The sequence below is a fragment of the Myotis daubentonii genome, chromosome 12 (assembly GCF_963259705.1).
Source record: "Myotis daubentonii chromosome 12, mMyoDau2.1, whole genome shotgun sequence".
NCBI classification, from domain to species: domain Eukaryota; kingdom Metazoa; phylum Chordata; class Mammalia; order Chiroptera; family Vespertilionidae; genus Myotis; species Myotis daubentonii.
The window spans coordinates 18,511,703-18,524,648 of NC_081851.1; the positions used below are offsets into that span (position 1 = coordinate 18,511,703).

The 12,946-nt window shown below is 51.6% G+C and overlaps 1 protein-coding gene across 4 annotated transcripts in view; it reads left to right on the forward strand.

Annotated features, from left to right (window-relative positions):
* Window positions 1–12,946, forward strand: part of CRACDL (CRACD like) — a 110,697-nt gene that overhangs the window by 21,931 nt on the left and 75,820 nt on the right. Inside the window, exon 1 of one of the 4 annotated variants that reach the window (XM_059659001.1) lies at window positions 7,371–7,439. The exons of the other annotated variants lie outside the window; for them this stretch is intronic. The gene's annotated coding sequence lies outside the window, so the exon portion shown is untranslated. Of the gene's footprint in view, window positions 1–7,370; window positions 7,440–12,946 lie in introns of those variants that run through there. 4 annotated transcript variants of the gene reach the window in all.

A 12,946-nucleotide genomic window follows, 5' to 3' on the forward strand; every position in this document is an offset into this window, starting at 1 on the left:
GGCGGAATGACCCCTCGGTGAGCCTCAAACCGGAGAATCCTGGAGCAGGAGTGGATCCAGAGATTGGACACATCCGGAGCGTGGGTGTTGCACGCTTGTTTGCACCTTGTTTGGGGCTGGGGAGGTTCCTCAGAGCAACAGTTTGGGAAACAAGGAACTTGTTAGAATCCATTTTCAGAGAAGATGCTGCTGTCCACTGTTCTCAAAGGCATGTGGGTGTCCCTCCTGAGGGTGGTTGGGGGGCAGATTCCCCCACGTGTGACGTAGGGGAGGAGGGACGCAGCGAGGAAGCTGGTGTCTAACTGCTTCATGTTTTCTTCCGCCGGAGGTTGAGAATCTGCCCAAAATGCAGCAGTTTCCTCCTTCGGGATTAAATGACCCCTTTTCAAAAGCTGCCAGAGCCCTGCTAGCCATTCCTTTTGTTGTCATCCTCTCTCTGCCAAGTTGTTGGCCCTTTGCCATCCCCGCCCCCCCCCCCCCCCCCCGTGGCTCTGGACGAGGGGGGCGGGGTGTGGGGGAGGCTCTGTGAGACCACAGGTGGTTCAGGAGCAGGATTGGGGTGTGCCCAGATGGAGCATTCAGTGCCAGGCCCTGCTCCCCGAGAGGCAGGCCTGGGCGTCGGGTTTCAGTGGGCCCTGGCAGGTCAGCGGCAGGAATGCCCGGGGGAGGAAATTCCACTTTGCATGGCGGGTGTGGGCCGGCGCCCTGCAGCCTGACAGCTCAGTTTGCATTTGCAGGTTTCATGAGCCGAAGGTTGCTGACGGTTGCTTGGGTCCAAGTTACATGGATCCTTCATCGAATAGTCATGACTGCTTTCTCAGACACTTAATAGGGATTTTTCCATACCTGCCCACTCACTGCTCCTTAAACGTTACAGCAGTGACAGTGCACAGCTGCTGCATGTAAATCAGAAGAAAATGGAACCAAATAAAGAAAAGAATTTTACAAATAAATAAGTGCCCCTTGAGCAGCGCAGGAAATCTGATGCAAATATCCTAAGGGAAATGAAAGCATTTGCTCCTGCTACCGAGGGCTCTGGAAAAGACGGGTTCCGTGGGATGCTCAGAAACTGCCAATCTTCTGAATTGTTAGTGGCGTCTCTGAGGAGCGCAGCTTCTGAAATGCTGATTCACTGTGTGAGGTTTAAAATCAGGACCTACTTACTCAGCCCCTATGCTTAGCATTTGCATTAAGCTTTAAAACGCGGGGTTGGGGAAAACAGTGTTCGGGCGGTGGCTCTCGGCGAAGTCCTCCCAACCTTTCGGATGCTTCTGGCTAGTTACACAGGGACTCAGTCCAGGCTGAGCGAAAACGGGGGAGGTGTAAATGAACTGCGTTTCTGTACCCGTCGAAGCTGCCTGGAAATCGCGAGGCCAAGTCTACTTCTCAGGTGCAGACCGTGGCCTTGTGTGGGTGCTGAATATTGCTCTAGGTCTAGGAGGAGGTCATTGGATCCGGAAGCCACCGTGGAAACCCGAGCTGCAGCCTGCTGTTCAGGGCAAGTGGCAGCTTGTACCAGGGAAGGGAAGGGACGGGACGGCTCCTCGGGTCTTTATCTGCCTGATAGGCATTCCCAGCGATAGGGTGAGTGGCTGGGAGTTTGGGTTTTTATTTGGGCTGATAAGATCGTTCCGCTCACTGACAAGCTGTTGGGTTGACAAGCTGGCTGCAGGCCGTGTGTGGGAGAAGCTGTGGAGTCATCTGGCTGGTGGTCAGGAAGGACTGCTGGCTCTCCCTCCACCCTGACCCCTCCTTGCAGTGCCAGGGGCAGGCCTTTGCTAGGAAAACAACTTTTCTTGGAGGATTAACTAAGTTACGGTCCTGCGTCTGCAGGAAAGACTGCGTGTGATCCATTCTTGCCTCCCAGCTGAGGATTTGGAATTGCCCAGGAGGGACCCTATACTTGAGAGCGACCTCGGCGCTCTCTAGGTCACACCTTTCGATTCCTTTCCTTCTGTGGCTGGTTTCCCAGGTGGGAGTGCCCGTCAGTCCACTGGCTGTGGCCAGCGCCTCCGACTGCTGTCGGCGGGCTCAGCCAGAAAAACCATGGGGGGAGGTCTTCCGACTCCAGCTTCAAAACGGCATGTTTCTCCCTGGCGCCAGAGGTGAGCAATGGCCTCGTATGCCCAGGGTTTCTCTGAAGGCACACATTTCACTCCTATTTTCTTGCCCGATTGGCACAGTGTTTAACAGGTCAGAGCATTACCATTTTCTGCTTCAAGAAAAACATCGTCCGCCTTTTTTATGTGGTCTTAAAGTGGATAGTTCATTCTGCAACCTCTTCCACGCAGCAGCCAGTCACCTTTTAGGATACAATCAGTCTTCGGATCCCAGTCATGATGGGATAATACGTATTGGATTTACTCTCCTTTCCTAAACAATTATGATATTGGACAAAACATATGAAGCCATGTTTCCAAGAATGGAATGAAATTCAGGGCACGTCTGGAATCCAAACTGAAGAGCGTCAGGCAAGCCCCACGTTCATCCTGGCTTTCTGTTGGGGAGTGTCTTCAAAACCAAAGTACCCGGAAGCAAACGCCAGCAGAGAGTTGAGCAAAAGAAACAGATCAGAATTTGGGGGGGGGGCTGCCGAGGCAGCTGGAATTTGGGGGTCAGGGTACTGAAGAGAAGCGTCATGAGCAGAGGAGGGACTTCAGAAATCTTCAAAGTGTTCCCCTAGAATCTTGCCTAAATACTGGTACTAAGCTGTGTTCACACAGAATAAGACTCTTTGAGGCTTGGCGGAAAACAACAACTGGGGATTGGGGGGGAGGGGGGTGCGCTAGTGAGCTGGACAGAAATTCTGGAGGTCACGCAGCACTGGGAGATTTATGTAGTTTTAACCTGCCAGAGTGAAGAGTGAAGAGACCTTGCTGAACACCTTGAACACTTACCTGAGACCACAAGAAAGCCACACCTTAGGAGCTGGGTTACCCTAGTTCAGAGTAAGGACCCTGCTAAATACACAATAACAAAACCTAAAAACAAGCCTGTGGGGATAAAGAGGATATGCCAGTCCACTAACAGGCTGCCAGGATAAAACTCAGCACTGTTTAAACAAAGTATTATGTATGTGCATATCCAGCACACAATGAGAAGTCACCAGACATGCAGGACAGTATGACCAATAACAAAGAGAAAGGTCAATAGATACAAACCCACACAAACATCGGAAACATAAGGAATTTCAATAGAGGAATGGAACTTCAATAAACCAAATGAAAATCCCAGAATTGCAAAGTCCAGTTACCTGAAATGAAAGCGGCTGGATCGCACAACAGCTTGCGCATTGTGGAAGAAGAGTCAGTGAACTCAACAGCATCAACACAAACCATTCAAACTGAGGCACAGGGTGGAAAAAGGGAACGTGTGAGGGATAATCATTCGTCTGAAATATGTGTGATTGAAGTCCTAGAAGAAGAGAGATTGGGGCAGAAAAATATTTGAGGGAAATGGCCCTAAATTTGATTTTTAAAAAATATCTGTCTACAGATTCCAGAATTTCCATGAGCCCCAAGCATGGTAAGCCCAGAGAAAAGCACACGTAGGCACACCAGAATTAAATTCTTAAAGCAAAGTTGTAATTGCTGGAAACAAAAGAAAAAGAAAATATTAAGGCAGCCAGAGGAAAGAAGGTATGTTACATATGGCGGAACAACAATAAGGACATGACTGACTTCTTATAAAAAAACAATGCATTCCAGAAGACAGCGGGACAGCACCTTTAAAGTTCTGAAGAAAATATCTTTCAAAAATAAATATGAGATAAAGACATTTTCAGATTAACCAAAGTTGAGAGAAATTGTTTTCTGTAGATCTAGAATATGAGCATCATTAATGAAAGTCTTCGACCTGAAGGTAAATAATGCTGGATAGCATATAGATCCATATACAGGAATGAAAATGCCAGAAATAGGAAGTATGTGGTAAATATAAAAATTTATTTTCTCACTTTAAAATTTCTTGAAAAGATAATTGATAGCTTACAACAAAATAATTGCAATTTATTGCGGAGTTTCTAATATATAACCGTGAAATGTGTGACAAATAACAAGAGGTGGGTAAATGAAAGAAGGCAGATGAGCAGCAGAGAAACATCAGTGAACACAAAACATGGATTTTTAAACAGATGAATAAAATTGATAAACCCCTAAGATTGATCAAGAAAAAAGAGAGAAAACCAAATTGCCAGTATCAGGAATAAAAGAGGGCATATTACTATACATTTTATAGACAAGTGTCTGAGCCCCAAGCATGGTGAGCCCGAGGAAAAGCCCAGTACGCACACCAGAACCAAACTGCTGAAAACAAAAGACAAACATAAAATAGTAAAGCAGCTGGAGGAAAGAAGGTCTATGACATATGAGGGAACAAAATATATGTTAAAAAGTTTAATAAATTAAATGAAATGAATAAATTCATTGAAAGAGAAATTATCGAAATGGATGCAAATCTAAATAGACTTAAATTTGATTTTTTTAATAATAAATTTTGTAATCTGAAATATTCCCACAAAGAACACTCCAGGACCAAATAGCTCCACTAGTGAATTTTAGGAACAAATTTAAGGAAAAGATGGTACTAATCTTACCAAACTGTTTCATAAATGAGGAGGAGGAAAACGGAAACACTCCCCAAATGATTTTATGAAGCCAGGATAACCCTGATGTGAAAAAAGGAAAAGAGGTTGCTAACCAGTATTCCTCCTGAACATAGGGGTTAAAGAAAGAAGTAATACAGGTATATGGAATATAGCAATATATAAAAGTACCTCATGACCAATTGGGGTCTAATCCCAGAAATGCAAGGTTGGCTTAGCATGTGAAACTCAATGAATGTAATGCTCCACATTAACCGAATAAAAGGAAAAACTGTATGATCTGTTGAGTAGATGCAGAAAAAAATCATTTGACAAAACTCACAGCTTATTTATGATTAAAAACTCTCAACAAACTCAGAATAAAAGGAAATTTGCACAGTCTGTTAAAGGACATCTCCCAGAAGTACAGAGCTAAAATCATTCTAAAGTGTGAAGCCGTAGATGCTCTCTCTCTTCATCAGGAATGCGGCCAGGAGGTCTGCTCTGACTGTAGCGCACAGTACTGGAAGTCCCAGTCAGTGCAGTAAGGCAACAACAACAAAAAAGAAACAAAACACATAAAGGCTGGAAAGGAGGAAGTGAAATTATCTTTACTTACAGAAGACATAAGTTTGAAATAAATGCAACTAGGACTAATAAGTGCAGTTAGCAAGGTCAATATGCAAAAAGTAATCATATTTCTATATGCTAGCTAGAGTAATTGGAAAATGAAATTAAACTGTCAAAAATCTCAGAGCGAAGGGGGAGGGGGCTGGGAAGAGATTAACCAAAGAACTTATGTGCATATATGCATAACCCATGGGCACAGACAACAGTGTAGTGAAGGCCTGGTGGGGGGGTGCGTGGAAGTGGGGGGGGGGGTGGTCAATGGGGGAGAGAGGAAGTACATCTGTAATAATTTCAACAATAAAAATGATTACTTAAAAATATCTATACTAATAATAGCCTAGGTGGTTGTCACGCCCTCACGCATTATGCCCTAATGTCATCACAAGATGGCCCTGCACACAGCAGAGGCGGGGCCCGGTGGAGGAGGTGGATCGTGGCAGGGGAGGGCAGTTGTGGGCGATCAGGCCAGCAGGGGAGGGCAGTTGTGGGTGATCAGGCCAGCAGGGGAGGGCAGTTGGGGGTGATCAGACTGGCAGGGGAGTGGTTAGTGGGTGATCAGACTGGCAGGCAGGCAAGTGGTTAGGAGCCAGCAGTCCTGGATTGTGAGAGGGATGTCTGACTGCCTTTTTAGGCCCACGGGATTGGGCCTAAAGTGGCAGTGGGACATCCCCTGAGGGGTCCCAGATTGGAGAGGGTGCAGGCTGGGCTGAGGGACACCCCCCCCCCCGCACGAATTTTGTGCACTGGGCCTCTAGTATAGAGATAAAGATAGGTAGGTAGGTAGATAGATAGATAGATAGATAGACAGACAGACACTAGTAGATAGATGTCAGATTGTGCCAGCCTTCTGCTTGGAACCCTAATGGCATTTTACTTCACTCAATAAAATTTAGCCTTGCCCATGTGCACTCCCATCCCCATAGCACCCAACATGTCTCTGATCTCTCCCTGATCTCCCCTGGCTCCCTCTGCTGTGTTCACGGCCTTGGCATTTGCTCTCTCCTGTTCCCGCACACTCTTCCCACACACACCCCACTGCTCACTCCCTCACTCATTCAGGTGTATGCTCAGCTGTCACTTCACAGAAGGTCTTCCCTGATCATGTTATATAAAGTAGCGCCTCCCTCACCTCACTCTGGTTTAAAGCCCTCACCACCACCTGGCGTGTGGGCTCTCTGTTATTGGCTCTCTTCCCCGTTAGAACATGAGAACAAAGATGTTGTCTGCTGCAGCTGTGAGGGCAGAATCTGCAGCGCCTCGCACAGTGCCTGGGACTGGGCGGCAGTCCGTCATCCTTTGTTTCAGGAGATTGAACAGATTGTAGTGGCGCTGGGCACAGGCGCGGGGGTAAACACACCGAAATGGAAGTACTTGGTGAGGTAGCCTCTTGGGTTTGCTTTCAACTTTTTTGAAAATCTATGTAATTTTACCGTGAAAGAAAAATTTCAGTGAAAAGTTGTGATGTTTTGACAAGTCTTGAAGCAGGACAGGGCACAGCTGTCGCGCTCCTGTAGTTTGTGTGGCACTCCATCACTTGCCCAGTGCTTTCCTGGGCACGGCCGCGGGGTCGCACAGGGCCCAGGGACATGGCAGGTAGGATGGTGAGGCGGAGATTCGGTTACCTGCCTACAGCTCTGCGGGCAAGCCGGGTCCTAAGTGCTGGGTTTCAGTCCCGCGTTTCTCTCCACTGCACCCGTGCTGGGAACAGGCCTCGTCACGGAGAGTCTGCGTGGCCACTCCGGTTCTGTCTTCACGAGGTTAAATGTTCTAATATCTCGGTCTTGTGCACATGTGCCGGGGCATGCAGGTGGAGCTAAAGGATTTTCCAGATTTTCGGGATCTGTTTGGAAGGAAGGTCTGTGGGAAGGGAGGCTGGGGCCAGCCTGGCATCAGTCAGGGCCATGTTTTCCCTGGATAGGGAGGCCCAGGATGGGCTCTGCTAGTCCTGGTGGAGCGAGGGCCCCACAGACCTGGCCCTGAGGGGCTCTGGCCTAGGGACCATGGAGGGGCCTGTGGGTGTGGCCCGGTTCTTGTCACATGTGCCACCCTGAGCTGTATGTAGATCAATGGGTACTTTTCTTCTCTGATTACATTCGTGTCAAACACTCATAGGTTCATTGCCATTAAAAGCTCGGCGAGCATGTGCCATATCTCATTGGATCATCAACGTAGACAAGAACACACCGCCTCCATCTTCTCAGTTGAGGAAAACAGGCAAGACGATCCTGTGAGTTTCCCAAGGTCATTCCCACATGAGGTGGCACGTCTGCGACCAGGGCCCAGGTCAGGTCCTCTTGGGGGGCGGGGGGGACTCCAACCGAGAAGCCTTGTGCCTTGAACAATGACTGCGGGGTGCCGGGACGGAGAGCACTGCATTGTGCTGGTAAGGCCGTCCTGACGCAGGGGGAGGCGTCCAGGCGAGCTGTCTAGGAGAGGATGGACGAGGGGCCCTAAGGCAGGCTGGGGATTGAAGTCACTCTGCGAAGTGTGTGCAGGACGCCGCCCCTCGCCTCACATTCCTTTGCGTTCAGCGTCTGCTTTCTCTGTGGCCCTCACCCGTTACAGCGCTCACTCCCTTTCTCTGGGGATCATTTTACCTCCTTCCTGGCGAGAGGCTCTTGCTCCACCCGCCTGAGGGGAGCTCAGAGGACCAGGACGCTGACAGCTGCGGTGGGGCTCGGGCTCTCCACACGAGGCTGCCCCCGTTGTGCAGGTGTCCTTGCGGGCACCTGAGATCAGACCAGGGAGCGGCACCTGGACCGGGGGCCAAGAAAGCAGGACTTTGAGGCAACAACTTGCTTATTACAGACCACACTCCTGTGTGTGTGTGAGTGTCTGTGTGTGGTGTGTGTGTGTGTGTGTGTGTGGTGTGTGTGCATGTGTGTGGTGCGTGCGTGTGTGTGGTGCGTGCATGTTGTGTGTGTGGTATGTGCGTGTGTGTGTGTGCATGTGTGTGTGGTGTGTGTGAGTGTGTATGGTGTGTGTGAGTGTCTGTGTGTGTGGTGTCTGTGGTGTGTGCGTGTGGTGTGTGTGTGCGTGTGTGTGGTGCGTGCGTGCGTGTGTGTAGTGCGTGCATGTTGTGTGTGTGGTGTGTGTGCGTGCGTGCGTACATGTGTGTGTGGTGTGTGTGTGTGGTGTGTGTGTATATGTGTGTGGTGTGTGTGTGTGGTGTGTGTATGTGTGTGTATGTGTGGTGTGTGTGTATGTGTGTGTGGTGTGTGTGTGGTGTGTGCATGTTGTGTGTGTGTGGTGTGTGCGTGTGTGTGCATCTCTGTGTGTGTGTGTGTGGTGTGTGCATGTTGTGTGTGTGTGGTGTGTGCGTGTGTGTGCATCTCTGTGTGTGTGTGTGTGGCGTGTGTGTGTGTGGTGTGTGTGTGTGTGGTGTGTGTGTAGGGATAATGCTGGAAAGTGCATTTTCACCATCAGAAATAAAATTACTGCTGAGATCAGCTTGCAGAAGGGGATAGGGTGAGGCCGCGTAGGGATGCAGATCTCATTCTCAGAGTTTGGGTTATCAGGACACAAATGCTTTTCATCGTTGGTATTTGTTGCTTTGGACCAGTGGTTCTCAACCTTGGCTGCACATGAGAATCACCTGGGAATCTTTTTAAAATCCTGATTTCTGGGCCTCATCCTCCGGAAATTCTGTTTCTTTGTGACTCATGTTGTGGCCCCACCCCATCACAAAGAAACAGAATTTCCAGAGGATGGGGCCCAGAAATCAGGATTTTAAAAAGATTCCCAGGTGATTCTAATTAATGTGCAGCCAAGGGTGAGAACCACTGGTTTCGAGAGAAACCTCTACTCCTTGATTCACATGTCGGCAGTAGGCCAGACCTCTCTGGTGCACGTGCCTGCTGAGACGCGGCCTCTTCCCGCAGGCGGGAGTGTTTAGCGCCCTGTGGGACAGCCTCTCAGACTTCGGCTCCTTTATTTTTTCTCGGTGACATTTTTAAAAGTAGGGGAAACAATGGGTTTCAGAGTAGGGAATTGTCTTGGAGAGATGACCTATAGTCCAGGCTGCGTCCTCTGGATGAAGAGGTGACTGTTGGGCCAAGAATACTGACCCCAAGTTCAGGGGGCACTCGGGGTCCCAGAGTTCTGGGAGGCGGGCGTGGTGGGTCCTAGTTCTGGCCTTCTCAGCTGCGTGTGCCTGATGAGGAGACCCCTCCCCAGGGCAGGACCCTTGGTCCTACAGACCTTTCCCTCCAGCTCCAGGGCTGACCAGGCCCAGGCAGTAACCAGGGCCCTTGACCCTACAGCTCAAGCAGCTTTGAAAGCCGGAAGCCTTGAGTGAGGAGAGGGGTGTGGTGCTTCTTTCCATGGGACCTAATTTGTCCCCCTCCGTCCGACTGCCACCATCATAGACGACGTGCCCGGCAGCCACCACCGGACGCAAAGTCGCCAGCCCTGAGCGTCTCCTGTGCTGGCTTGCTCTGCCCAGCACGGCTTTGGAAGGAGTAGTGGCCTCTCCCTGGCCGGGCTCCGGCCCTCACATCACTTCTCTGCTGACATCAGTGGGACAAGTGCGTGGTTCTCTTGGGAGGTTGCCCTCCTCTGTCCTTTATGGAACCTTTCCCACCCCCTGCCCCTGCCCCACACAGTCGGACCCTGCATCCCACTCTACTCCCAGACCCCCTTGAAAGTCAGGGGGAGGCGGGCGCTGGGGGGGTTGCCGCTGAGCAGGTCTGTGGCCTGACTCTGGCTGCGAGGAGACCAAGGCAACCCCGCCCTGAACCTCCAGTCCATCCTTGGGTTCCTGTTGTGCCAAGATCCCCCCACACCCCCCGAGTCTCACCTACGCCCTCCATCGTCAAGCCCGCACCAGCTCTTCAGCCTCTTTCCTCTGTTTCCTCCTCGGCCACATGTTTTCCTCTGGCCTGATTGGGCCAGTCCGCCTGCTGACCACATCTTGCCCTCTTGCTACCACTGCACTGTTCAGTGCCCCCTCCCCTGCCCAGTGCCACCCCAGTCCCCATCTCTTCACCTGGACATACCGCACGTGTCCCCCGGAGCTTGTCTGTGGTCCCAGCTTCTTCAAAATGTCCCCCAGGTGCTCCATGCCCAGCGAGATCTCTTCCCTGGCCTGCCCACTGGGCGCCTGCTCAAGCTCTGCCTTGAGGACATTTTTCTTTCTCCTGTAGACTTGTTCCACTTACTGTCTCTCCCACGAAACTACAGGTTGTAGGAGAACTTTTGTGTATTTTTGTCCCATTAGAAGCTTACTCGGATGTTAACTTTGAAAGAAAGGATTAATGCCTTGAGGTCGAGACCTTGTCGACCCCTTGGGGCTGCCGCTGGCCAGCATCGTGCCGGGCCCTGGGCCACTTCCTGGACAGCCTGTGTGAGGAGAGAGGCTGTGGGATTTTGCTGGGATTTGGGAGCTGCGCTGAATGGACTGGCTCAGACGATGGTACGTGAATTCACGTTGGCTGCCATCCCTTGGCCTGGAGGACGTGTCACCTCGATCGTGTCCCTCTTTGGCGGACGAGACGGCAGGTGTGTTTCTGGTGTCCTGGCTTCGTGGGGGCCCGGCAGCCGGGGACTGACACAGGGCTCTCCCGTCACCACAGGTCTGGGTTGTGACGCCTCTGGATCTCAGCCTCTGTCTTCCTGCTTTAGGGAAACAAACAAACATCCTTTCTGGCAGAAATTAGTGCGGCCTTCTGCTCCTTCAGGCAAACAGTGCTCACTGTCCTGTGTGCAAGCGCATCAGCCACCCAGCAGGACAGCCTGCCCTCGCGCTCTGTGCGTGCACTGGTGGCGTTTCCGTCGCATCCCCTTCCCGGTCCCTGGTGATGGGACACAGGCCGCCGTTTCCTGCCAAGCTCAGGACTGTGGGAGCCATGGCAGGTGCTGCAGGTCTGGGCAAAGGAGGCCCAGACCCAGGAGGTCCACTCGGCTCCAGCAAGCCCGTCCAAGCCAGGGGCCGCCCTGAGCCCAGAGCGGGCTCTCCCTGGCCGGGGAAGAGGGCTGTCGGTGTGCTGGTTGGCATCCTGGCCTCCCTTTTAGTCTTCCTGACATTTACCATCTGAGCCCCTCACAGGCACTAAATATGTGACGCCATGGCCTGAGGCTCTTGTCCTGGCTACCTCTTCTCTCCCCACTACCTAGGGAAGTGAGGACTCGGTGCTGAGATCAAGACCCACACGTCACCGACCGCATCGATGTGCACGTGGCCCTTTAAATGAGTATTGATTGTTGACTAACAAAGCTCCACATTCCAGCCAAGTGACCCGTGGAGAGTTTCCATCAGCTGACCCCATAGTCTTTGTATCTCGATGTTTACAGTAGCTAAGCCCTGACACCATCAACTCTTGATGAGTTATTTGTGAATGCACCTTTTGGGGATCATAGGTGACAAACTGTAAGCCGCACAGCTTCCGCAGCTGCGGGCAGACGGTGGGGCTCCCTGACCCCCATCGATGGGGAAAGCTGGGGGAGCACCGTGATTTCGATGGGAAACAGCTGCCTGAGGAAGCCGCCCGTGGGCTCCATATCCAAGGGTGATTTTTCTTTCTTCACTGCGTCATGGAGCATCCCTGCTTTAGGAGTTAAAAGTGGCCCAAAGTGCATAAGAGAACCCGAGGGCCTTGTGTTTGACTGACTGTCTCCTACCAGCCGCTGATTCCCGCGTGCCGCACAGCAGGAGCCTGGTTGGCCGCTCTCAGGCGCCCATGGGAGACGATTTCCCTGGTCTGTGAGCAGGGGGCGGGGAGGGGAGATGCAGGTGGTGAGAGGAGCAGAGAGCAGGTGCACGTGCAGGGCCGCCAGGGCCGCGTTAGATCCAGAAGGTAAAGGCTGCAGACAGCAGATCTGATGACTCTCGGAAGCCTCCCGCTGAGGGAAAGGAGGCAGGCTCACAGTGTTACATGCTGTACCCTTCCATTTCTGTGATTTTCTCAAAAAGAAAGGACTGGTGACGGGGAACAGGTCGTGGTTGCCAGGAAGTCGGGGGCGGGCGGCGTGTCTATAAAGGAGCAGCCGGGGGTGTTGGGGGATGGAACCGCTCTGCGTCCTGGCTGTGCTGTCTGCACACGTGTCAGACTCAGGGGCCGGGCACAAACACAGGCCCGACCGACTGTGCGAGCGTCTTCAAATACAGTAATGCGGGAAGCGCCTGCGCTGAGTCCCTGGCCACAGGCTCAGGCCCCGCCTCTCCCGGAGTCGCCACCTCTGCGCTGAGAGGGGCAGGAAGGTCCCCAACCTGGGCCCACTTCAGTGTCTTCAGTGCCATTCGGCCGACGGCTGTCGGGTGCCCAAGGCTATGATCTGGTTCTCTCTGCTGCAGAAGGGAGTGTGGGATTTGCCCTCTGCTCCAGACTTGCCCTTAGGGTGGAGTGTGGTGCAGGTTGGGGTGAATTTTTTGGCCACTCTCAGGATTTCCTTGTGCAAGTGTTTATAGGATTTATATGTGAGTGTGGATGTAGATTTTCATATAGCATTAACCCATTTAGAAGTTACTCCTTTTCAGCTGTTGTGATTTCTCTGAAATGTTTTCTTCTCTGAAAGCATGCACGTGTTCTGACTGTGGATGCATCTTCATTTCTCTCTCCAGCAAAGCCGAGTCGCTGGCTCAGGAGCAACGCCATCATCTGCTCACTTGCCCAGACTTGAAACCTGGGCTCTACCCTTGTTCTCTCTTCCCAGCCCTACTCTAGGTACCACGTCTCGTATGCTGTGTCTCTTAAAGAGCCCTCGACTGGCCCATTCCTCTCCATCCCAGGCCACCTC